Source organism: Aptenodytes patagonicus, chromosome 1 (assembly GCF_965638725.1).
Source record: "Aptenodytes patagonicus chromosome 1, bAptPat1.pri.cur, whole genome shotgun sequence".
In the NCBI taxonomy this organism is placed as follows: Eukaryota; Metazoa; Chordata; class Aves; order Sphenisciformes; family Spheniscidae; genus Aptenodytes; species Aptenodytes patagonicus.
In genome coordinates, this window is record NC_134949.1 from 26,132,564 (window position 1) to 26,157,960 (window position 25,397).

At 40.1% G+C, this 25,397-nt stretch overlaps 1 long non-coding RNA gene across 3 annotated transcripts; it reads right to left on the minus strand.

Moving 5' to 3' along the window:
- Positions 1-282: 282 nt before the first annotated feature.
- Positions 283-25,329, minus strand: LOC143156563 (uncharacterized). 3 transcript variants are annotated; one of them, XR_012994645.1, is made up of 8 exons: positions 25,183-25,329; positions 16,986-17,118; positions 15,724-15,876; positions 9,601-9,760; positions 5,277-5,481; positions 2,716-2,844; positions 1,807-2,072; positions 283-513 (listed from the first exon to the last, which is right to left on the minus strand). It is a non-coding gene; the product is annotated as an uncharacterized LOC143156563 (long non-coding RNA). The 3 variants fall into 3 exon arrangements; XR_012994646.1 differs by lacking the exon at positions 25,183-25,329 and adding an exon at positions 23,696-23,730; XR_012994647.1 differs by lacking the exon at positions 1,807-2,072.
- Between the last annotated feature and the right edge of the window lie 68 nt (positions 25,330-25,397).

The window sequence follows — 25,397 nt, forward strand, 5'->3', positions numbered from 1 at the left end:
AGGCTGAGGCGGCCGCGGGGCGCCCGGGCGCCGTCCCTCCTTCCCGCCCCCCCTCCCCCCCCCCCCGCCGGTGCTTCCCGGCCCTTGTCGTTTCGGCCAGCGCGGGGTCCTGGAGGCATACCCGCCTTGCAGGAGACCTGCCGGTTTTCTCCGGGAGCCCCCTCTCAGCGCCCGCTTTGCCAGGCAAAGTTCGGATGTGCGGCTGCCGGCCCTCCGGAGGGTCGCCGGGAGCCGAGCGCGGCGCCGTGAGTCTGGCGAAGAGGAGGGAAAAACTTGCAGCTTTTCGATCAGACTTTATGCTTTTGTTCGCGTATCCGTTATTTTAAATGCTCACAGCTGGTAATAGTGCATAAAAAGCATAAGAAATGGCAAGAGTAATGAAATTAATTTCTGTGTCTTCTCACGAATGACCCGAGGTGAAAAAAGCTGCTCTGTTCGGCGTACATCGGTAACACGGGTGGTAGCGACGTTACAGGCACACGAGAGCATCAACTTCTGCGGGCCTTAGATTTGCTGTTCAGAGGAGAAAAAAATAATTAGCAGGTAGTAGTGGCTGCAGTCCAGTTACAATACTTATTATTGTAATTTATTTTTAAATGTTTGGGGCTGAGGTTTTTCACACAGTTTCAATCCCCCAAATAGTTTATTTCATCACTGTTTTATCACTATCTAATATTTACTGCTCTAATCATGGACTGATGATTTTCTCCAGTTTTGTTTTTTGACCGGGGGAAGGAATTTTTACAGCTTGCGTGATGTCAGGTGTAGGTACAGGAGCATAAGAATTGCGGTAGCAGGACAGGCTAGCTTTTCGCCATGCTTTTTATCTCCTTTTCATGTTCTCATCTGTGCCATATGCATCCAAACAAGGAAAGAAAATGTATGCTTAAGCCAAGTCTGAGTAAAAACCTGCGTGGGATGTGTTTGCGTGTCGGGATCGATGGAAAATAGCATTCTCTTCTCATGTTTTAAGTTCATATATTGTGAGTAGTTAGCTAAGGATGACTGAATTTTGGGAAGCGAAGCATAAATTTTGCATGTAGCCTTTATGAAGACTGATGTTAGCTATGTCTCGAGTACATAGGGTATAGCTAAGCATTTTTTCTAATTCCTGTGTCATTACAGATGGGAAAAAAGGTGTAACAATAACTATCAATTTCACGAAAAAAGTGCTGTGCTAAAGCGGTCGCTTTCCATACTCACTCCATCATTAGCCATGCAGTCTGTACTGCCAAAGCAAAAGTATCAACTCGTTTCATACATACCAATGAACTTTTTCTAGCTGGTCATTAAGCTCCGTTACTATCCACCAGAAGCCTTAGTTGAAAGAATCTGTATACTATTGCTCATACAGATCACTCTTTACTGTACAACTTCTGACACATTGGTGTAGGAATGACAATATTTTTGAAGTTTTGTGTGAGAAATTGCTTGGCCCTATTTTGTTATGTAGAAGACAAGATTGACCCTTCCTAGGAATATAAATGCCTGCGCTTTTATTGAAGTGAAAGGGTTTGATGCAGCAAGAGGACTTAGCCCATTCAAAAGCACAGCAAAGTAATGACATCCTATATTCATTAGGAGAAAAGCTAGGTGAATTTAGGGAAATCTGAATTGATGGGGTCACTTTCTTTTATGCTCAGTGGTGGCTTTAATGTTTTTTAAAGACAAAAAATTTTCGTGGACATGTTTGGGAGCACATTTCATGCAGCAGAAGTTTAAGAGAACAACATTGTACACAAATACCGTGCAAAGGCTCCACTGTTAGAACCACAACTGAAACACAATCATACAGTAAGTTCTTACCATTTGCTTCATGACCAAAATCCTAGGACAACCAGGACATTGGGACCTTGTGACTTCTCCGATGCTCCAGTTTTCATGCCTGAGTTTGCCACATTCTCATTTTCGCAAGCTTGGGAACAGCCAGCAAAATCCTCACTGAGGGCTATTGCGCAAGGCTATTTCCATCTAGTTCCTTTGTGTTGTGGTGCCCAGATGAAGCAAGCCAAGAAACGCAGCTCTTGGGGCTGTGTCTCAGTCGTTCCCTTTCGTAATAGCATGTGCACTGTCTACATCAGTGGAAAGAGAAAATGAAACTCAGGCATGCCAACAGGCCGCTGTCGTCAAGTGCCCCCCTTTATGTTTCATGGTTTATTGGAACATGTGAGAGGCTTTTATGAAAATAGTAACCTGCTTCAAAAATTGTTCATTGTAGTGCTTTACAGCAGGGGATGGGAGGGGATTATGTACTAGAATACAAATGAAAATACAGTTCAACTTTGTTCGGTATCTATTGAAAAGCAAACAGGAACTTATTTATCTACCTGTAGTCTTCTTCAGTATTTTTTTTTTAGACAGGTAGAGAAACTGTCACATTTTTCCTTTCTGCCGATGTTAATTCATATTGTATAGTCAAATGAGTAGCCACACCAACTTCAGTGGGATTGTGTGTGTAAGTGCTGCTTATCATGACATACTGATGGAACTGAGCTTAAACTGACATTTAAGAAGTGATTATCCACTCAGGCCACAAAAAAAGAAACTATTTTTACAATGGAAAACTTCCTGTTGTGTATAAACGTGAAGAATTAACTCTATTGATTAACTCAACTTTTAGAACAGCCTAATTAGAACAGCTCCTGATAAGGAAAAGTGGATTAATGACAGTGTTTATTGGGATGCAAATAGAGTGAAAAAAAACTAAACACCAACCGTGAACTCAAGGTAAAAAGAAATTCAGTTTGTGAATTCCAGTCGACATTGCTCAGAAAACTTCCTTCCAGCAACGGAACTGCTTAGCAGAGAGAAAGGAAGGGAGGCCACAGGAGCTGCTGTTTTCTCCTGTTGGTACAACGTTATTAATGTTGATGGCATTTCTCTAGCAAATGTTTCACATAAATCATGTATCATCACTTGTGACAGAATGATGGCATAAAGGAATATTACAGTTGCCCTGTGATCTACCTTAAGCTAATTGCTTGCATATGTTTCATTAGTTTTCAACTGACAGGAAGAAAACTGATTAAAAACATGGACTTATGTTCTGATGTACACTTCTCAGATGGGGTTAAGACTTTTAAGTCTTCTCCCTCTCTTCTGTCCCTACCCATTCCAGATCTCTGTAATGTCCTTTTTCTATTATTCTGATTTCTCCTATCTCTTCCCACATGCAGGGTTGTTTGCCACATCTCTAACTCCATCCTTTCCATCTTTGTATCAATCCGTTGGTCCTTCCCTTTCCTTGTTCCTTCCAGATCCACTCTGTCTTCTAAACTGTATGATTTCTGGGGCTTTCTGTACCCATTTAGGACTCTCACAGTTGCATATTTTCTTCAGTACTCTGATTTTTAACTCTTGTCTAATACAGTGTTTCCAGACCTATAGTCCTTACGTTTTGTTTCTTTGTTTTCAAGAAGGACATGTTTCTAATGCTTTGATTTGAAAAAATCAGGGAAGACATACCTAGCCCATCCCTAGATTGACGCTACTGCTGGTAGGTTCCTGTGCTTCGATTTCTCATAAGGGAGCCTCACTGCCCGTTGCACACAAAGATTGCTGACATACGGAGTGCAGAAAGCAAAACCTGTCTGTTACTGAGGGCTAGCCTGCTCTCACAGAAGAACTTTAAGACACAGTGACAGCTAAGCGGCACCAGGCAGTGGTGCCTACGTACAACCACAAGCCTGGGTAGCTCCCTAGCTACTAGAAATAAGCATTTTGCTTTTCTTTGGCACCTGCCACTGCTGCACTACAGCAGTCCTCTCTGGCGGGCCAGAATCCATTCATCACGGTGCACTGCTGCGAGCATGTGTTGTCGGGTGCGGCATTCCTAGCAGTTTTGTCTGCCAGTGTCAGCATCAGGTCTGCTGGTCTCCTCACGTGCTTTCAACTGTTTTATTATAATTCCTCCTCACTTCCTGTTTGTTGCCTGCTATTTTTCTGCTGTTGCTGCTGTTTTTCCATTCTTTCCAGTCCTCCCAGTCTCACAGTCCAGCTGTCCCTCCCAGCTGCCATGGACCCCACCATCTCCCATATTCTACCCTTTCTGCTGCTGCAAGGGCATCGCCCACAGCCTCATTCTCCCTCTGCAGGAAATAACTATCATTCCTGCTGTACTACACACCATGGCTATTGGAAGACATTAGTTAAATAACTAAATTGTCTTGAGACTGAGCACCATGTAAGGGTTACAGCATGATCGTATTTGTTCTGGGCAATCAACTTGATGTAATGGGAAACTCAATCCAAAGCCAGATCCTAGGAAAAAGCTGGGTGAGACTATCAAATACATAATGTTACCCTTGTCTAGTGCAGCACTGCGCAGAAACTTCACACTTCCATGAAATGATCCTCAAAAGGGCAAATTTGGCCTAGAAGTCTTGTGGCTGGATGGTAATCTATCTGAGAAATCACCTTCCTTTTCTACTTATTACAAACTCTTTCAAATTCTGAGATTCACATTCCTATTTCTGGAAACAAATCCATGACCCCAGATAATTAATTTGCTTTAACAGTCAACAGGAAAATGGAACTGCCATTTATCTTTCAGCTTGACTTTGTGTACAGACTCAGGCAATTACATCTTCATCTTTCAGTTAATTTTATCTGCTACAGACTCAGTTAAATTTACTTGCAGATTTCAGTTATTTCCTGAAAGTCTGCAGGATATGAGCAATTGCTCTTTATATATTAATCACTGAAATGTTTTATCCTGACTTCCTAAGGAAATAAAGCTTATATGAGCAATCCATATGTTTGTGTGCACACTTCTTTATCTGTCCTTTCACTCTGCCCTGTCTCTATCGAATTAATTGACTAATTTCAACCTATCTGAAAGAAAATATGTTCTTTTAGAGATGAATTGTGTACTCCTTAAATGCTGTGTTGTCCCTAATAGTTTTGTTTTTTTTTTCTTCCTTTCACCGACAAAAAGGTAGCAATATGAACCTTCCACCTATTAGACTGAAGGAAATCCACACACGAGAGCAATGAGTGCCCCAACCATGCAAAAAGCTTCAGTTGGTGAACATAACTTATTAGGCGCTGTTGTAAGCCACAAATGCACAAGGAACCAACTCAAGCACTTTTGCTGCTCATAGAACGTCTGGTTTTGTTCGCTTGATTTTTCTTAAAATCCTGAATGCTGGGTCACATGGCATGCATGGGAATAAAGTTTGACAATAATTATTTTAATGATTATTTAAACACTTCTAGTAAAAGTTTAAGTTTCAAATGGCTTTCGCTGATTATCTGTAATGAAGGAGGTTTCTTGCCTTTTTATAATTGTCAGATGCACAATCATAGTTTTTTCCATAAGGTCAGTGCATTCTTGTGGCTGGAAGAGGTCCGTATCTGCTTGCTTTCCACCAAGAAATGCTGTAAATGGCTGCTATGCCATCAGTGGCCCAGAAGAATGAGGGATATGACACAATCTATCCCCTGTGCTGCTCAGAAGACGTGTCCTCTGAGAATTGAGGTCTACAGATGGAGCAGGTAAAAAAATAAAAAGCTGAAAGTTAGAAGGTGACAATGCAGTTGTATTACCCTCCACCCAAATTCATGCTCTCGTAGCCCCCTTTGTCCCTGGCGCAAATTCAAAGAAGTTGAAAGTGGCAGCCAGGGAAGGAAATACTCTGAGAAATTTGTCAAAATAGTGACATTATGATTGAAGGAGCACAGCTGCCACAGGAGAGGATGCAGACTTTGAGGGCAGGCATGAATCTTCACTGCTCTTGGGCATATACTGTCAGATATGTGAGGATAACCCAGAAATCACTTTCTCCTTCATGATCATTAAGCAAGAGCTGTGCAGAGATTAGGGCACCCGAGAAACTGAAGTCAGACTCAGAGGAGTTGCAGGAGAGGACAGACCCTTGTGACAGAATGCAAATACCGTAACTTCTTACCAAAGGAGAGAAGATCTACTGGAATTTAGCACAATACATGGGTGTGTCTTTGCTGTGATAATGTTAGGCAAAACTTGGGGAAAAAAAGGAAGAACAACTGACTTTCCTGAAATTTTATTACTGGATGTACTCAAGATGGTAATAACATTGTAGCTGTGATGCTCTAGAGATACAATCAAGTGATCTTTCTGGGGAAGCTAATTTACATGATAATTATTTTATTAGAAATGTATACAATTGATGAAAATACAGACAATTTGGAGAGCACATAAGCTCCTCTCCAACTGTCCTATTTTCATTTTTTGTGTGATGTTTTTAACTTTTACAAATATTTCACATGATCTAGACATACCTGTTTTATATATCCTTGGTCAAATTTGCATCACAATGAAAAATATATCTGCTTAGCTTACAAATGAACTAATATTATTCCCTACTGACTTGCATCAGATTACTTTAAGGTTATTATTGTTTATAATTTTTGTTCTGAAACACAAATTCATGGTCCCACATGTGGTGAGCCCTGTCATGTTATTTACTACAGAAATAAAGAATGAAAAGTGGCCACCGGCTAAGTTAATACCTAATTTCTTTTTCATTTCATGCATTGGTGGAGTAACCTCACTGTATTTTTCGATGACTTCTAAAGGTTTGCATTCAACACACACCATAATGATGTAACAAATTACCTAATGTTTGCATAAATGCAAAAATCCTTAATGTAAGCATGCCCAAGGTTATTTGAAATTGCATTGCTGAAACAGAACAGGCAGTAAGTCCCACTGCAGTCCATTTTAGAAGGATTGTAAACTTCAAGTTTTCAGACATGTCCACAATTCTCATGTATTTCAAGGCCAATTCTTTCAAAAAAAATATCTAAATCTTAAGTGTGCAATATTCTTTTATTTTAGTGCACGTGGAGAATTTGCCTGTTAGACATCCGTCTTGTGTCAGTATCGTACTTCAGCAAAATACAAAGAGAGTCACATAGTCACTTTGGACTTAATTGGCATAATATTCGTTGGCATTCATTGCAATGAACAGCGTATTTCCAGTGTAGCAAGTGGTAGGAGTGCCACTTCAAAAACAGCTTTTCTACCATAAGCAGGAGATCTTACTCACAAAAGAATTAATTTTGGTGAAGAGGTTCTAACTGAGAGATTTTCCAGCTCTCATTTTCATGCATGTTGGTTGCAGAGCTGTCTGGTCTTTTACATTTGCATATGTTTTGCCCATTACATTTGTTGGTATCACAGAAGTTATAAGAATTAAGGGCTTTACCAGAAGAGAGAGCTACTTCATGGGAGGCTACAAGATGAATTTACAGCATGTCAGCAACTCTGAGCTAATGTGGCAGGGGAACATATTTTTATTACAAAAAAAAAATCCTTATTTTTAATTAACTGTCAATAATTTATAAGGAAAGTAATAAAATTACTGCATTTTTTACTCCAATTCAATTTGAAGAGAAAAAGTAAGTATTTTTTCCCCTTTAACTAGAAGTCCTGTATTCCACTTAGTTACAATCTCAGATCTCCTCTGCTCTTCTCTGTCTCTGCCCTTAAAGATTAATGAAAAACACTTGGAAGTGCAGCTGACTGGGAACTCTTCAATGAAACAATTCTTTAGCTGGAAAATACTCATTCACTATACACTAAGGCACTTGCAAGAACCTAGGTGCTTCAACAGGACTTTTAATGAAATGCAAAACTCAAAGAGAGCGAGAGGTATAATAGGTAATAGCCTTGTGATTGTGAAACTCCCTTGGGAGATAAGCAGCAAATTCAGGAGTCTCTTCTGCCTTATTTAGGTGTTGGGCCTGAGATTTTTTCTTCTTGATCGTAACTTAAGTCTCCTGGCTGCTAGGTGTGAGAGAAACCGCTATAGAGCTGGTCCAACGATTATTCTGTCTGTCTGGGATGTTGGGTACTCAGCTTCATGGCTTTGTTGCAGAGAATTTAAACAAAATGTACAAATAAAAAAGTCGTAATCCATCTCTAGCTTAGGCAAACCACTGCAGAGTGGATTTCCTGGTGGTTGGAGTGGATTTCTGGGACAGGGAGGAATGGCAGCCCTGCAGACTGAACCTGAATCTTGCACATCCTAGGTAAATTCCTCTCACTGCCAGACTATTATCTGTGCATCCATAAAATTGAAAGGGGTTAGTGTCATTTAATAAAGAAAAAGAACATTTAAGAAACCTTAAAAAGTTTTACAGGATCAAAAAAAAAATTTCCTGGTCTAACCTGATATTGAGCATCTTTCGTCAATAGGGGACAGATTTAATAAAAAATATTTATGATTATACATGATTATAAACTCACATTATTTCAGTTCGACTGTGATTGTATTTATATCCTGATATCATTAAGAATGACTTCTGTTAGCAGTGAAATCTGGTACTCTATGATTGACAATGTTCTGTATATAGAAAGGGAGAGTCTCACTTGAAAAATTTGACAGAAAACTTGAAGAACTTTATATACCTTCCAAGACAGTGTTTTATAAATTTTTGAGAAAAATCCAATGGCCCCTAAATTCTTTGCACAAGGTATAATCTTAAAACTATCAGGTAACACAATGTTGTAATTTTATAACAACACATAGCTGCTAAGTAACATAGTAACACATAAGTATTTGGTAAAAATAGAAATAGGTCTTAATTCTTTCTCATCATGGATGTCAACTTTTTTTTGCTATTTAGGCTATTTTTCCATTTTGAGGCTAGACATAAATTCAGATTACAAATGTTTGCTTCTAAAGAATATTTACTGGAAGAAGAAAAGCCTAAAATAGTATGTCTTAGCAGGTCTCTTTTTTTGCAAACAGGATTAACACAAATGGTGCTGCCAGATGATGATTAATGGTTCTAAAAACTATAGATCTGCATTATGTAATGCATCTCATATCCTTGAAATGAGGACTGTAATTTGTCATTGTTTAGAGCTAAAATTACAACAGGTAATTTACAAGAATAGATTGTAGTGTTTTATAATTGCATTTTTTTAATTCATATGGTCTTATATTAGATCTCAGAGCAACGCATTCATTTTCTGTGTAGTGACGTGCAATGGCTGGATAATCAATTATACATTTGTTTAGCTAAAATGACCTCTATCATATTTCTCATACAGTATGGTACCCTGTAAGTAGCACCACAGAATAAAACCACACTCCTCCCACCAAGAAGCACTCATTTTCTACTTTTATTTCCTCATCCATACTCAACGCCGTGACTGGCAGGGTTTGCAGCTCACCCTTGGGGTTGGAGCCCATTCTGCCTGCTCATGGGAATTACCTTCTGGTCTCTTGTCAGCATGCCCTTACGGGGTGCTGCTTTCTCAGGGGCCCTCCCTGGCACCCCTCCTTGCCCCTGCTGCATCCCCCTGTTTTAGACAATGAATGAATTCTCTGACTGGCCTTGGCTCATATCAGGGATATGGCTCATTGTATGCTGCAGAGTTCATTAAAAGGCACGCGATATTTCACGTTCAAAGAATTTCTCTCTCTGAACCTCTCTGTACTCTTTCACAGAATTACAGAAAATTTATGTAGAAGATGCCAGACAGAAAATCCTGATTCATGGCATTTTTTTATGGGAATGCACTAAGAATCCAATGTTTTGGCTTGTGATATGGTCTAATGTGCCCTAATCATTCGAATGGGAAATTCCATTAAATCAGTGACTTACGGTTCTGGAATTGCTCAGTGACCTCAAGTGCTGGAGGACAGATGTAGCTTGCCTTCTTTATTTACGGGTGCTGGCTCATAAATGTATCTTGCTAGCTTGGACAACAGAGACAGCTCCCTTGTGGGCCACTTAGTTGAACTTGACTGAAGAATGTCTGCCCCTGGAAAGAAAAATATTTGGTTTCCAACAGAGAACTGGAAGTTTCTGTGCCAAACAGGACAGTGTTTGGAACAAGCTAGAACAGAATGGAGAGAAGATTAAATTATCATGCTAGGACTGAAAGTTATTATATAGATAAGTAAAAACATAATACACCTATGCAGGTATCTGCCTACTATGAATGTTCTTCCTTTTCTATTTTCAAGCAGTGTTAACTGCATAAAGCTAATGTGTAGTCAGTCCTTGGTACTTGCTTTCAAAAATATAGGCACATTTTGTTAAATGTGTAGCATAGGCAGCAAGTGATATGGCCACATCAAGCTGTTAAAAAGAAGACAAGTGCAGGTCAGATACGTCTTCAGAGACTTTACAGGGCCCTGCAAAATTAGTAGTAGCCAGAGCTAAATGCCTTTGTATCTAGCATCACATACAATTAAAGTATAGTCCGGAGGTGCTCTGTGTCTGCTCAGAGATGTAAAAATTTATTCACTATTAAGAATCAATATATTATACAGATTTTTAGTTCAGAACCAGCATATTTGAATCAAGGAGAAATATTGTCATCTGGTGAAGATTTCAGCTTTCATCACACACTCAGATTTGAATTTTGATCACCCCCTTCCAAACACACATCCACTCTAGATATCTACATGTGTATGTGTGTGAATGCGTATGTATGCATACCTGTGTTATTTTGGCAATGGTGCTCAGATCTTGTTCATAATACTATTTTCCGTTATCTGTCCTTGCATATCTCATTTCAGTTGACACAATATATACTTATAGATTCAGAATTTGAAAGGGATAGGAAAAGAAAAGAATGCATATTTTCGGTAAAGGCATCTGTGTGGTTTTGTGTAAGATTTTTATAAGACCAAATTGAAAGAGGACAAAGAACATCATAAAGGTAAACCTATAGAATTTAATGGAATGTTATAACTTTGTTATATTTTTTTATTTATCTTACAGATTTCATTAGGAAGTAATAGTCTCATTATAGAATCTTGTAAGATAATGTCAAAAATAAAAAGGACACATATTCAGATAAATTCTGTAAGTTGTAATTTCTGTAGAATCCTGCCAGCCTCCTCACCTCTGGTGAGTTCTAAAGGGTTTTCTGTAGAGACTCTATTATTCAGTCTGTTCACAGGAAGGCTGAAAGCCTGGATACAGCTGGACGATACACGTGCCTTATTCAGTGAATTACTAGTAGCTATCATTTGCTGCCTTGCCACAGCAGTAACAAAATAGTAACGGAGAGCAGAACTCCCATATCGGGTAACACACATGCGCCAGCTGTCCCTTTAACCCACTGCTCTCCTCCTTCCTCGTAAACCCCCTTTTTTTTTTTGTCTTTAAATATTACATGTTTTTCACTTACGAATAATACTTTGTTTACAATGTTACATCTTAAGTACCCAGTGATTTAATGGAAAATTCTGTGTTTGTAATGGAAATAAAATACTCACTTCACACTGATAAAAGAATCACAGAAGTTTGCCCTTCCTGTTAGTATTTGCGTAACTTTAAGAAATATCTTTGCATCATGTACACAGGTGCCATGTGATGCAGGAGTTACCATGGAAACAACACTATTGAATGGCAAAATCAGGCTTCAGAATAGCTTTATCTTAATCACCTTCAATTTTTCCATATGTTCCAAGTATTTTTCTCTGTTCAACATGGAGTGAACGTGAAACATAACAAATCTGTGGGTTGAAGAATGATATGCTTCACTTGCACAACTTTTCAGACATTGCCGTCCTGTTTTAGTAATAAATTCCTTTTGTTCCTATTATGACTTGTATAAAAAAGACAAGTAATGGACAAACCATATATGTGCTTTATCTACATATCTTCAGAAGATATTGTAAGGCAGACATCTCCCAATGGAGACTTTAATACTTTAAGCACTCCATAAGTAATGGTGATCCCATAAAAGGTCCATCACTGGTGTCACACTGTGTTTTATGGAATAAAGAAGAATGGTTAGTTTGAGAGGGGACCCGAGATGCAGAGGGGACCCACAAAACCTGTGGATACTGGTCAACTGAGCACAGCCACTATTCTATCATATTAAGACCTCTACCAAACAACGCTCCTTCTTTGAATATAAATTTCATCATATGAAAGAGCTTTTATTTGATTCTTTGTATTATAAGATGTTCTTGAAGGAAACAGAAAATGTACTTGATGTAATGCTGTACATAATATATGTATAATATATACATATATATATATAAAATATAATATATATGCTCGAGGGTAGGAAGGCTCTGCAGAGGGACCTGGACAGGCTGGATCGATGGGCCCAGGCCAATTGTATGAGGTTCAACAAGGCCAAGTGCCGGGTCCTGCACTTGGGCCACAACAACCCCATGCAGCGCTACAGGCTTGGGGAAGAGTGGCTGGAAAGCTGCCTGGCGGAAAAGGACCTGGGGGTGCTGGTCGACAGCCGGCTGAACATGAGCCGGCAGTGTGCCCAGGCGGCCAAGAAGGCCAATGGCATCCTGGCCTGTATCAGAAATAGTGTGGCCAACAGGAGTAGGGAAGTGATCGTGCCCCTGTACTCGGCACTGGTGAGGCCGCACCTCGAATACTGTGTTCAGTTTTGGGCCCCTCACTACAAGAAGGACGTCGAGGGGCTGGAGCGTGTCCAGAGAAGGGCAACGAGGCTGGTGAGGGGTCTGGAGAACAAGTCTTATGAGGAGCGGCTGAGGGAACTGGGGTTGTTTAGCCTGGAGAAAAGGGGGCTGAGGGGAGACCTCATCGCTCTCTACAACTACCTGACAGGAGGTTGTAGCGAGGTGGGTGTCGGTCTCTTCTCCCAAGTAACTAGCGATAGGACAAGAGGAAATGGCCTCAAGTTGCACCAGGGGAGGTTTAGATTGGACACGAGGAAAAATTTCTTTACTGAAAGAGTGGTGAAACATTGGAACAGGCTGCCCAGGGAAGTGGTTGAGTCCCCATCCCTGGAGGTATTTAAAAGACGAGTAGATGAGGCACTTAGGGACATGGTTTAGTGGGTGGTGGTGTTGGGTCGACGGTTGGACTCGATGATCTTAGAGGTCTTTTCCAACCTCAATGATTCTATGATTCTATGATTCTATAAAGAACTCTTTTCTAAGAACAGTGATGACTGGGCAAACGTGTCAAATGTACTTATATAACATAATTCAGATCAATACTTTTTTTATCTTATCATTCAAGCTTATTGACTATCTAACAGAACTAATAAAACATTCTCAAACCTTTATGCTCTCAGATTTAGAAAAGAATAACAATGGTGAAAAAATATGTCAACGTTTAAGAGTACAACATATAGTTGCTAAGTATATACGTTATATTTAAGTCTGACAATAGCATGAAAAAACACCAACACAACTGTAAGTATACAGATACATATTTAAACTATGATCATGTCACACGTAACTCCATCTTTGTCGTTCAGCCCCCTAAACTTCTGTTTTCTTATTTGGGCAGAGGGGGAGGTTCCTTTTTCCTGTGTAGCTAAGTAAAGTACATTCTTAACACATCATATGTGATGATATGAAAAATCCTGCTCAGTCCCAGCTGCAATGAATCATCTCATGATTTCAGAGAAGGAAGGAACCACTGTGGACTGCGAACGGGCGGATACAGAAAGGGAGGAATTTTCAAAAGATGGATTTCACTTACATCAGCTGGTAGAAGCAAAGTTTTACTGAGGAATGCTTATAAGAAAATGAAGGAATTAATTAGACGACCTGCTGAAAACTAAAGACAGAGCACATGAGAAATGTCAGTATGAGAAATAAAGGAAGAATGGAAAAGCTTACAGTGAGGACCTCCAAGTAGCCATAAGATTTGTCTAGCAGAATTCAGGCTGCACAAAATAAAAGGAAATTGCTGTTCAAAATGATCTATGTCTGGAAGATGGGGGGAAGAAAGAGAAAGATTAAGGGTAAGAAAGAGAAGAGAGGGAATAGGGCAGATGAGTAATGCAAGAAGTAGAAATGAGAGAAGACTGTGAAGGAGAGAAGACTGCAAAGTCATGGTCACTCATGAAATGCCAACATACAGCCAGTAAGCATGTAGGAAACAATGGTGGCTGGTCAAAAATAGTTTGGATGGTGATCTAGCCGGCTCAGCGTTTAATGAAGAGAAAGCTAAACTAAATGGACATTTTGGTAAGAAGAGCCACCACTTCAGAAAAGAAAATCAGAAAAAATATGTCAAAGCTAGAAGGAAGGAAGAGGTCAAATGAGTGGTCAAAATCAGAAATGCAGTTTCCTTCATACTTAAGGAATTAAAACGTCTTATTCTAGTCTGGAAATTGTACTTCCACCCAGTCACTTCCCTTTACCTCTGGTCTCAAAATTTGTTGCCAGTGCAGCTTTCCTCCCTCAAGAAAATATTCTGTCCTTCTCTTGGCTTCTTTAAAAGTCAAACATAACATCTGGCATTAGATTTTGACAGGGGTATGGACTCGTTAGTCGATATGGCTGTATAAATAAAAAGGATAAAATGCACGAAAATTTGTCATTGTAGTTCGTTATTAGTTAGGACAGGGATTTTATAGGCTATAGAGAATTTTTTATGAAATCACAGTTGAACCTTCTGCAGTGAAATCTGCCATCCCAAGTACCAGAAGCTGGTGAAGGAGGAAAGCATGCCCTTGCTGCCCAGTAGCTGTGTGCAGTGAGAGGCTGTGGCTAGCCCTAATCATTTTAGCATCGATACCAAGAAGTTGTTGTCATGATGTGACACAGACAAAAGTTCTTTTCGCTCATCTCCCAGATCCAGTAGCTCCTTACAAATGTAAGATGTCCGCAAAAGTGTCCCCAGAAGAATGTTTATTAGTATTTTAGTTTAACCGGGTTTGTGTACAAAATACTGCTGTGTATATAATTTGTTCTGCTTCCATTTTTGAAGTTTTATGGGATTGAATTAAATGTTTTTCAATAATTATGAGGCATAAATACCGGTCTGGGTATTTAGCTGCTGTTAAGCCTGAAAAAGAATTCTAACTTGGAAACAAGATTGACCTCTTTTTCATTCATTAAAAAAAAAAAGGAAATCACAGTCTAAAAAGGTTACTCGAGGCAGGTCTCATTTATAAAAGTAGCAGCAATATAGACATATATTACATAAAAGCCAAAGCAATTAATATCTGTACAACAAAGTGCATAAAGCAGTAGTCCATACACAATGAGAACTATGGCTATTAAACTAGCCTATTAATCTATAAAGCAAACTTTGTAATCAGTCCAGCAATTTTTCAGTCTCAAATAAGCCATTTGATGGGAGTCTAATTAGATTTGTGTTGCAGTTCTGGAAATACCATTGTGTGCACTTTTTCTACTGCTTTATAGGCCATAACAAGTTGTTCCCAGGACACTTAACAGACAAGTCACATTTTCATCATTCAGTGGAGCCTTGAGTACATTTAGGACACGTCCTGCAGAGCTGTTCATTGTAGTGGTTCAAGGACACCTGGTGCTGTGGAACAAATGCTTTATTTACAAATATAGATTTAACGAGTTTCTGATGTGCTGTAAGATATCCTTTGATCCTGAAAAAGAAGAGCTGATACATACTAGTGTGATGCAAACAGAGAAGACGATTTAAACTAAGGCATGTCAGAGCTATCAAAAGCATCCCAATGCTGTAGTACTGAAGGAAGAGCTCTTTGATAAACAATCCATCAGAACTGCAATGTCATTTTAACACCTTCCATGGAAAATCATGGATAAATAACAGTAGCTAAGTGTCCAAGTCACTGATGTGATAGATCAGAGCAGACAATTCTCTAATAATGGTGTTTCAGTGTTGGATAAAATTGAGCTTTATGGCATTTGGGTTCCTACTGTGTTTTTCAGAATCGCTTGCGAAGTCTGTTTATAATCACTCTGGCATTGCTAGGATGTTATACTAAAGTTGTATAGCATTTCTGCACCCCTGTTTGTGACCAGTTTGTCTTACCTGGTTGATTTTGTAGCTGTGTTCAACCACGTCAGTGCCAATGGGTAGTGGCTGAAGAACTGATGATCTCCAGCACCACTGAGTGGCAGTCCAGTTCTGCATCCTTATGTTTGCATTGCAAATCCAGCACCCCACCTCCCCAAGGTGTTTACTCTATGGGAGTAATGCATCAACATTTCAATAACACATTGTTTACATGACGAGCAGCCAATTCACCCACTTGAAAAGTGGGCTACATTCATGAAAGGTATTATAAAGAGACTCTATGGTGGAATTTTAACAAATAAATGCCATACATTCTCATCTGCCAACTTAAAATTCAAAATACTTGAGAATTACTTGTGAAAATAATGAGGTTTTGTGTTCAGAGGAAGCTGTACAATGATTCTGCTGTATATATTTATGAAGTATTGCTGTTTGTCTTGCAGCAAGCGTATAGAGGCTCCAAGGAAAAATCAGAGCCTATGCTGAGTACTACCGACAAAAAACTAGCACAGAGATGGCTCAGATTTAGGGCACAAGCAACCTACTTCAGATAATATACAGGAAATACAAAAATAATGGTGAGGAAGTCACAGTCATCCTCTGTCCCATGAAAGATCATTTCTGATTCTGACTTTAATGAAAGCTAGTTACTTGCTGACTCTCGCGATAGTAGCCTATTTTCTCACATGAAGAATCCTTCATATTGCAGAAATGGGAGACTGATTACAATGCGAAGGAAAAATATGGTAGTAACACTGGTCTCGCTCATCATTCTGGGGAGAAAAACAGTTTTGGCTTAGATACTTAAATATGTTCACTTCTTCCGCACATAAGTTCAAAGCAATTAAAACCTGCCACTTGACAATTCCAGATACTCAGTAAAATAAATGATGCTTTGAGAGGCACCCTTCTCATAAAGACTTTCCATGCCTTTTATATTTTTTCTGTTTAGATAAATATCTTGGCAGGCATGTACCTTTGTCCAATACAGAACTAATTATCACGTCAGAGTTAAAAAATCATAGTAAAAATCTGTGTCTTCTAACATGGAAAAAGAACTTTATTAGAATGAAGAAAATAGCAGCCAGACAACTCACTTTTCTTTCCTTCTCTGAAGAGCTTCAGTCTAAAGCGTATTCACTCCACACTTCCTGCCAGGCTTTATAATAATAGCAAAGTAATATATAGTTCAGATGTCTTCATATCCCTTGTTTTCTTCTTCAAGCCTCAGCGTCCCTCCATCATTCTCCAGATTTTTACATGCTCTTTTAACTTACCTGTTCTTAAAGTCTTTGAATTTCCACTCATCTCTGTCATTTCTGCTTTCTCCTGAATCTCACTCAAGCCTCCGATGACAGTTTCAGCAGCAATTTTCATGGGAACTGTGAGCCAGCCAGGGGGCTTTCAGGTCTAAGGAGAAGAGAACACCATTTGTGCTAAGGCATCTCACGCATCGTAGCTCCAGGCTTTGCCATCAGAAGACCTTAGTGTAAGTGATCCAGACACAGCTGTTACCTCAGACACTTCTTTATATGGCTCCTGGATGACAATCTCAATGCAGAGAAGAATCTGGACAAGGGACGGAAACTTAGGAGGAAAAACGGGTTAGCCGCAGAGGATATTTAGAAGAGGAGAAAGAAAAAAGTAGAGATAAAAAGAAGGATGAGGAGAAAAAGGAAGAAGGTGAAACAAATGGGAAGAAAGAGAATACTTCTCCCCTCCCTTTAAGGCCACAAAGAAATTGATATTGCTTAAGTGCTCTTCTAGTGCTTTACAACACCAGATTTTGCTTCATCGCCTCTAGTGAGTTCTCTGCTAATTCTTAATCAGAGTTGAGCTCTGATTGTCACACGTTTCAGACCTGGGACCTCGATTACAGAAGATAATCCCATAAGGGTATGTGTAATTAGACAGAACAACAGGGTGTGACAGCAACTCTGTACCGCAGAGCAACTATGTGCAGAGCAGCACATTGACCTTAGCTAGCAAGGGAGTATTTTCTGAAAAGCTATGTCATATTCACCCTAACCTCCCCAAAGAAAGACTGCCCTAAGAGATAATTTATCAAACAGTGAAAAATAAGGAAGTGTCAGAGTTAAAGATGTCTGTGAATCTCTAATCCCTTATTAAATTATGATGCCGACTTTAGTTATACAATCACGCGCATTTTCCCCTTGACCCTTGCTTCATTATGTGCAAAGAATGAGCTTTTCAGTATATTCTTTTAGCTTCATTCAACGTGTGGTCTATTTACTTTCCTCTATTGAGTCTCAGCTGTGAGGACAGCCATACATTTCCCGCTCGCCTGTTCTGTGGCTCTCATAGCACATATGTGTTTCACAAACATTCCTCTCCACAACACTTGCCCTGAAAGAAAGGAGTTTCATCATCTCCACCTTACAGCTGGGAAACTCAGGCTGTACGATGCAAGTATCTGAGAATTCAGGCTGATTATCTGAGTAGTTCACAATGGGTAACATTTCATATTTTCAAAGGGCAGTTCCCAGTAGCTTCAGATACAGTTGTGAATGTTTAAACATTTCTGCAAATCAGCCTGTGAGATCTCAAGCTGGACAATGAAAACAGAGAACAAAATAACCGCCTGGGAAAAATGTGATTAAAGGAACTTGCCACACAGGAACTCTGCAGTGGAGACTGACTCCAGTTCTCCAAAGCAGCTACTGTCTAGTGATGAGATCTCCCTTGTATTTCCCTACGGCACCAGGGCTTTATGATAAGAAGTGTCATGCAACCTTGATAACTAGCAGTGCTACTGGCACATCACAGATACTAAAATGTGCTCTTTGCTCGTGTAAAATCCCCTATTGTGCCTGAAAAGGAAGTGCGGGCTGTAATAAACAGGACTGGAGATCACTCTGCCTTTCCTTGTTTCTGGAGCAGTTACAAAAGCTGAACGCCTCCTCATGGGATTTAACTAGAAGAGAATGTCTAGCAAAAACTCCGTGACTCCCATTATAACATCAGGCACCATATACTGAAGAACAGCCACCAGAAAACAATAGAGCAGATTTTTCAAATTGTCTTTTAGTGCAGGCAAGATCTTTCTGTTGAACTGAAATCCATACTTATAGAATCATAGAATCATAGAATCATAGAATCATTGAGGTTGGAAAAGACCTCTAAGATCATCGAGTCCAACCATCAACCAAACACCACCATGCCCACTAAACCATGTCCCTAAGCGCCTCATCTACACGTCTTTTAAATACCTCCAGGGATGGGGACTCCACCACTTCCCTGGGCAGCCTGTTCCAATGTTTCACCACTCTTTCAGTAAAGAAATTTTTCCTCGTGTCCAATCTAAACCTCCCCTGGTGCAACTTGAGGCCATTTCCTCTCGTCCTATTGCTTGTTACTTCGGAGAAAAGACCAACACCCACCTCGCTACAACCTCCTGTCAGGTAGTTGTAGAGAGCGATGAGGTCTCCCCTCAGCCTCCTTTTCTCCAGGCTGAACAACCCCAGTTCCCTCAGCCACTCCTCATAAGACTTGTTCTCCAGACCCCTCACCAGCCTCGTTGCCTCGTTATGGATAAGAAGACAAGGAAGAACAGACACTGGGAAGTGCCCTAGGATAAACAGCAAAGAAATTCATTCTATGGCAGGGATAAAACAATCCAACTCTATATTTTTCAGGTCCTCTAGCTGGACTCATATTGAGAGTCACTTTAAAGAGCACTGCTCTTTTAAATCCATAAAGTATTCTTTTTCCTGAGGTCTGTGACACATGGCTCACTGACCACATGACATTTTCTTGCTTGCTTCTAAGAAATTCACAGTTATACTGTCTGCTTAAACACTTTTAGCGATTACCTCTGATAGCAACCTTCCATCTCTCACTGACTGTGCATATTTTCTGGAATGGATGGGATTTCCAGACTGTCCTAACAGGGAGTGAACTGCTAATGAGTTGATGTGCACCCCTACTAAGGATTCTCATCTCCTGGCTTGTGTAGCACATGTCAAGACTGTTGACCTAGAAATCACAGAGCCAGATTCATCTGTTTCTGGTTATAGGACGCATCGTTTTTGTTATTCCTAACATATTAATTTTGATATCAAGGACATTTTTCCAGCTGATTTTGGTTCTCACATCATTTGCTTGACATGCAGATTTTTATGCATTTTTATGCTCTTTTTAAAAAAATAAATAAGGACTGAAAAATGTGAGCTGTTCTTTTTCACTTAGCATTAAGAGCAAATTTGAATCTTCTCATTTTTCATTTTTCCAGCTGCTATATGGTATATTATCCTCATATTTTTAATGTGTATTATTGTTTCGCTCCATTCTTTTTCTTGTTCCAGACACCCTGATTTTGAAGAATCCATGCTCTTCTGTACTTATATCCATATTCATCTTCACAGAGAAACACTGAAACACATCGTGATGGATGTTCTAACTCTTTGGTTGCTTGCTCAAAATGTACTGTGTACGAATTATATATTGTGTGTTTTGCTAAGAAGAGTTTTGCTGGCTGTGAAGAGGAAGGCTGTTTGCCTTGTTGCTGCTGCTGCTGCTGCTGTCCTCTAGTTAAGGAAGAAAGAGGAGATTGCTCCCCAGCCAAAGGGTGACCCAGAGGAGCTTCTAGAGGGACACCAACAGCCAGGACAGGAGACAAAGAGGAAAGAGGTAGAAACATAGGCTTAGAGGGTAACTCAGGTTGGAAGGGATCAGCTGTGAGGTCAGACCACATTGCTCAGGGATTTATCCATCTTGGGCTCAAATTAAGAGACTGTTGATGGGAGAGGATAACAGATCTGCAGCAAAGCCTCTGAAACGATGGAGAAAAGCAAAATTGTCACAGAGTCCCAGAAAAAAAATCTGCTGAGGTGTTATTTCAATTCAGGGAGCCATGGAAAGTTGCTGAACTAGAAAGCAGGGAAGCTCATTTGCAAGAGCCCATTAAGCCAGAGTGTTTTCAAGGCTATGATTTTAATCTCTTAATCTTCTGTATTTTATTTATTTCAAGTGCTACCTTATATACATTATATTTATTTCAAGTGCTACCTATAGCAATAGGACGAGAGGAAATGGCCTCAAGTTGCACCAGGGGAGGTTTAGATTGGACATGAGGAAAAATTTCTTTACTGAAAGAGTGGTGAAACATTGGAACAGGCTGCCCAGGGAAGTGGTTGAGTCACCATCCCTGGAAGTATTTAAAAGACATGTAGATGAGGCGCTTAGGGACATGGTTTAGTGGACATGGTGGTGTTGGGTTGATGGTTGGACTCGATGATCTTAGAGGTCTTTTCCAACCTTAATGATTCTGTGATTCCAGACTGTTGTTTTCATGTTCCAGTAAACCAAGCTTTAGCAACTGGAAGAAGTTGGTGTCTTTTGATGTCTTTATTTCAAAAGAAAGAAGGGCACTTTTACCTCATGGTCTTGAGCAATGCCAGGTCCTGTTACAAACATGCATTTACCAGACAGGTTATTCCTGAGCCAACTAGTACACCTTCAATTTTATAGATGGATATTTGTGTATCTGAGAATTCTGTTCTTAAACAAACCTCCATCCTGCCCTTGACACCAATGCTGTCATTAGGGAGGGATATTCATTGGGCAGACAGTCATAATCAGTGCTGAGGACGAGGCAAGAACCAGGCTTAAAAGCAAGGCAAACCAGACCCTGGAGAAGTTAAGAAGGGTAGCAAGCAAAGAGCAGAAAAAGGGAAACATGGACAGAAGGGCTCTAGAGTAAATGGCTCAAGGAGCAAAGGGAAGGAAACTAAGCAAGTCTGAGTCTAGGCTAAGGAGCAGACACACCTGGAGCAGAGCTGAGAAAGAGCTACGCTAAGCAGACAGGACCAAAGTACAGCATACCATTACAATCAAGTAACACACTGAGAAAGCAAGACCAAGTGGTGAGATGCCTACCTGAGACACTGACAAGCCACCAGCTGGCTTCAGAAATCCAGCCTCAGAGGTCAGCGTTGGCACAGTTAGTCACACAAATTACTCATTGCAGACAGATGCCGGTTACAGAACTTGCCTGCCCAGGCAATACCTGGCAGGGGCTTGCAATTAAAAAGCTATGTATAAAAAGGAATGACTTAAGTATCCTCGAAACTTTACAAATATGGCAAAAACGAAAGGGATCACAGAATTTTCACATCTAACAGACAGTGTGGCTGGAACAAATATATTAAAATTAACTCATTAAGAATTGCCCTGGTGCTATCAAAGACATTTCTAGCTTAGACTAAAATCTTGTAAATAAATCTGTACATGAACAATTTGCTCATCGGAGTAGGCCAAGTTGAGTAGATACCACACAGAATTAAAACGGATATATGCCAGAGCACATCCACATGTATGTTCCTCTGTTCAGTACTCATCTGAGTAATTTTAAATGTTATGGCAGCATATAAAAGGACATCACTTTAACTCATTGCTTTTTCAGTGATAAAGTTTCCTGCCATTTAGTATCCGGCGATTATCACTTACAAATTTACACGCATGCCTAATGCTATTCCACTTGATCAGGCTACTCATGTAGTTTAAATTAAAGAAACTTGCAGCTATGTGCTGGATGGGTGTCTTTAATATCCACTCCTCTTTAGTCAGGTTTCCTGATGAAGAAGGGCTTATGAGATCATACTGTAGTATTCATGCAGACATATGTCTGTCAATCCACACTCTTCTAATAGCTTTTGAACCTGTTGGTCAATTTCAAGCACATTTGACAAAGAGGAGCTAGCTTACAGATATTAAGTTTCTGTACATCAAATTAAAATAGGCAGCTAAGCAGAGGAGAGATTATTGGAGTTATTGGTATTTCCATCCCCCTCCTCTGCCATTGATGGAAAGGCTGTGTCATGAACACTTTATTTAAGTGTACAGAATTCATACTAGAAAGCTATTGAGGATGCCCTGTCACAGGAAAAAAAGCTTCACAATTTGTATTTTATCAGACATTGAAGAATCCATGCAGACAATACCAATCCGCAAGGCTTCCATAGTTTCCGTGCTTGTAAGTCTCTGTGCTGCACATTAAAGAAGCATTACTTAACAGAAAACTCTTGTTTCAAAAAATTATAAATATTAAGAGCTTCACCATCAGACTTCTGTTTGTAAAAAAATATTCTTGTCTTGCCCTAAATAAAATCTGAAGTATTTAGTTTGAAGGAAAACAAAAAAACATGTACTGAAGCAGCATAGTAGCTTCCATGATTTTTTTTTTGGGTGATCAGCTAATACTTCCAGTTTAGTTACTGTTTTGAATGCATGGGAACTTTCTGTGTATTTCTTTCCCAGTGTTGACATCACGGAAATTTCACAAAGTTTGACAGCCTGGTAGAAAGCAGTATTCCAAAGGGACCTTCCTCTGGGCCCTATAGCATTTGGCACACATTCATAAATAGGACCTGTTTTCTTTAGGTTTTGAGCAAAATCTCTTCTGGACAAATGATGATGTAGCTAACAGCAAAACGACAGAAAAATTCTTTAACCAACTAGGGGATCGTCTTTCTGTTTGTGATGGAGTTATTGTAACAGAATTTTAAAAAAATTAGTCTGAGAGCATCTTATGACCAAAGACCTCAAAGAATGGAAACTCAGAGACATAAAAGCTTGAAGTGTCATTTTTAGTAGGATTTTTAACAAGAGGTCTAAGGGACTGGTTTTCTTTTTCTTTTCCTCAAATTCCTTATGCACTAGGAATAGTTCAGCTCTAAGCCAAAAAATATCTGAAGCAAGTAAGAGGACTTCTCATTTGCTATTTTAGGCATGATTAAAGAAAAATCACCGAGTGTAAGATAATTGAATATTTTTGTAGTGCATTTTTTATAAAACCTTGCTCAGGTAATTTGTTCTCTCCCAAGGAACAATCAAGAACACAAATACAACCTCAATTATTTTTAATTTGGTTTATAACAGACTGTATTGTCCTCAGCCAAGGCTGGAGCTCAGTTGTAAACTGACACTATTTTTGTAAACTGGCATGGGTTCACTGAAAATACCGTACCTGTTCAAGATCTGTCTCGCTGACTGTGTTCATGTGAAGTCTTCAGTAATAAGAGGAATGAATGGTATGTAAACAGCACAATGAATGTACAATGTCACCTTTTAACAGTATCTGTCTTAGCTCAGTTTGCCTTATTTAGGTATGGAATCAGCAATATTCACTGAAGATTAGAAATGTGGCATACTACACTTCCTGGAGGGGCTCTTGATTTCAGAAAAGAGGATCAAAATAGCGGTTAAAGCTTAGCAAATTTCAAGGAAGAAAAATCTTCATGCACCGCATTTCTGCACCATTCTTGAGTACTTTCAACTTTACTAACATTTTCACTTCTATAAATTTGGCATAAAATCCCTGTTGCGTGGGATTTTATGTCCATCCATGTCCATTTTACTTTCTTTTTAAGGAGGGATAAATACACCTGAATGGTCGGTCTGCCCCGATTCATTACTAATGGCATGAAGTCGTGCAAATTAAAGCTGAAGTGAGATCCCACCAACAGCCTCAGTGATAAGCATTTGAATATCCGGAGTTTGTGTGTTTTTTCAAGTCACTGTTTCTAGTGCTTCAAGAAACAGATTTTTCTTTGGCCTCACAAGAGCTATATTTCATGCATTACATCCTTTTTCCTCTTTCTCAGCTTTCACTAGCAGTTGTTAAAACAGTCTTTATATAACACGTTCCTCTTCTAGTTAAGAAACATTTTTCAGTGTATTGTCTTCTAATTTTTGTGATGGTGGCACTGCAACACCTTTAAATGTAGCAATGGAAAAATCTTTGCTAATCTGCATATAACCCTATATTTTAAACTATAAATTTTCCTTTTAAAATATGGAGAGATATATACAATGAGGCAATACAGACATCAGTAGGAATTTACCACCCTAATCACCAGATGCACACATACGTTAACAGGTTTCAGAGGCAGGGTGACTTTTTCAGCTTAGTTGTGGCATCTGTAAGTACTATGCACAGTATGGGGCAAATCAGTGGCCGTTTTGCCTAAATAATAACTGCAGATTTTGCCCGTCTCTGAAATAATTTATCTCCAATATGGATGCACCTCTAAAATTTGCTGATTAGTGGTGGGGAACGGGTGCCAGGCTGTTAATGACCAGATTTGGGTTTGATGTCAGCAGGGTTTAATTTCCAATGCAACAGCGCTGAAACCTTGCGAAATGCCTGTGAAATCTTGCAAAAAACCCCATATTTTGTGAGGTATTTGCCACTCTGGGCCAGCATGCCACAACGGGGGGGGGGAGAGTGTCGTGTATTTCTTCTTGTCTGAGCCCATTGCTTAACGTCTCCCCTGAAGGAAAAAAACGAACTAACTCCCAAGCCTCGCCATAAATGGGGTTTTGAGCGTGAGTGTCTGTCAGCGGGGAATGCATTTGTGGGGATGCCCCCTCCCGGCTTTACCCCAGAGGCAGAGAGCCAAAACCACCCAGACGGGCGCAGCTCCCCTGAAAGAAACCCGCCGTCTTTCCCACCGAAATTCCGGCATGCCCCGAGCTGTCATTTCCACTCAGCCTCGCAGGTACGTGTCCATCGTCAGCAGGCTTTAGAAACACCGCCGCTTCCCTGCTCCCGTCCGTCAGTGGGACAGGCCCCGCAGGGCCTTCCTCACCCCGCGGGGCCCTGACGGGGCGGGAAGCGCGGCGGCGGCGCTAGGACCCGGCGGGCGGCGGGCGCGGGCGGCGGCGCA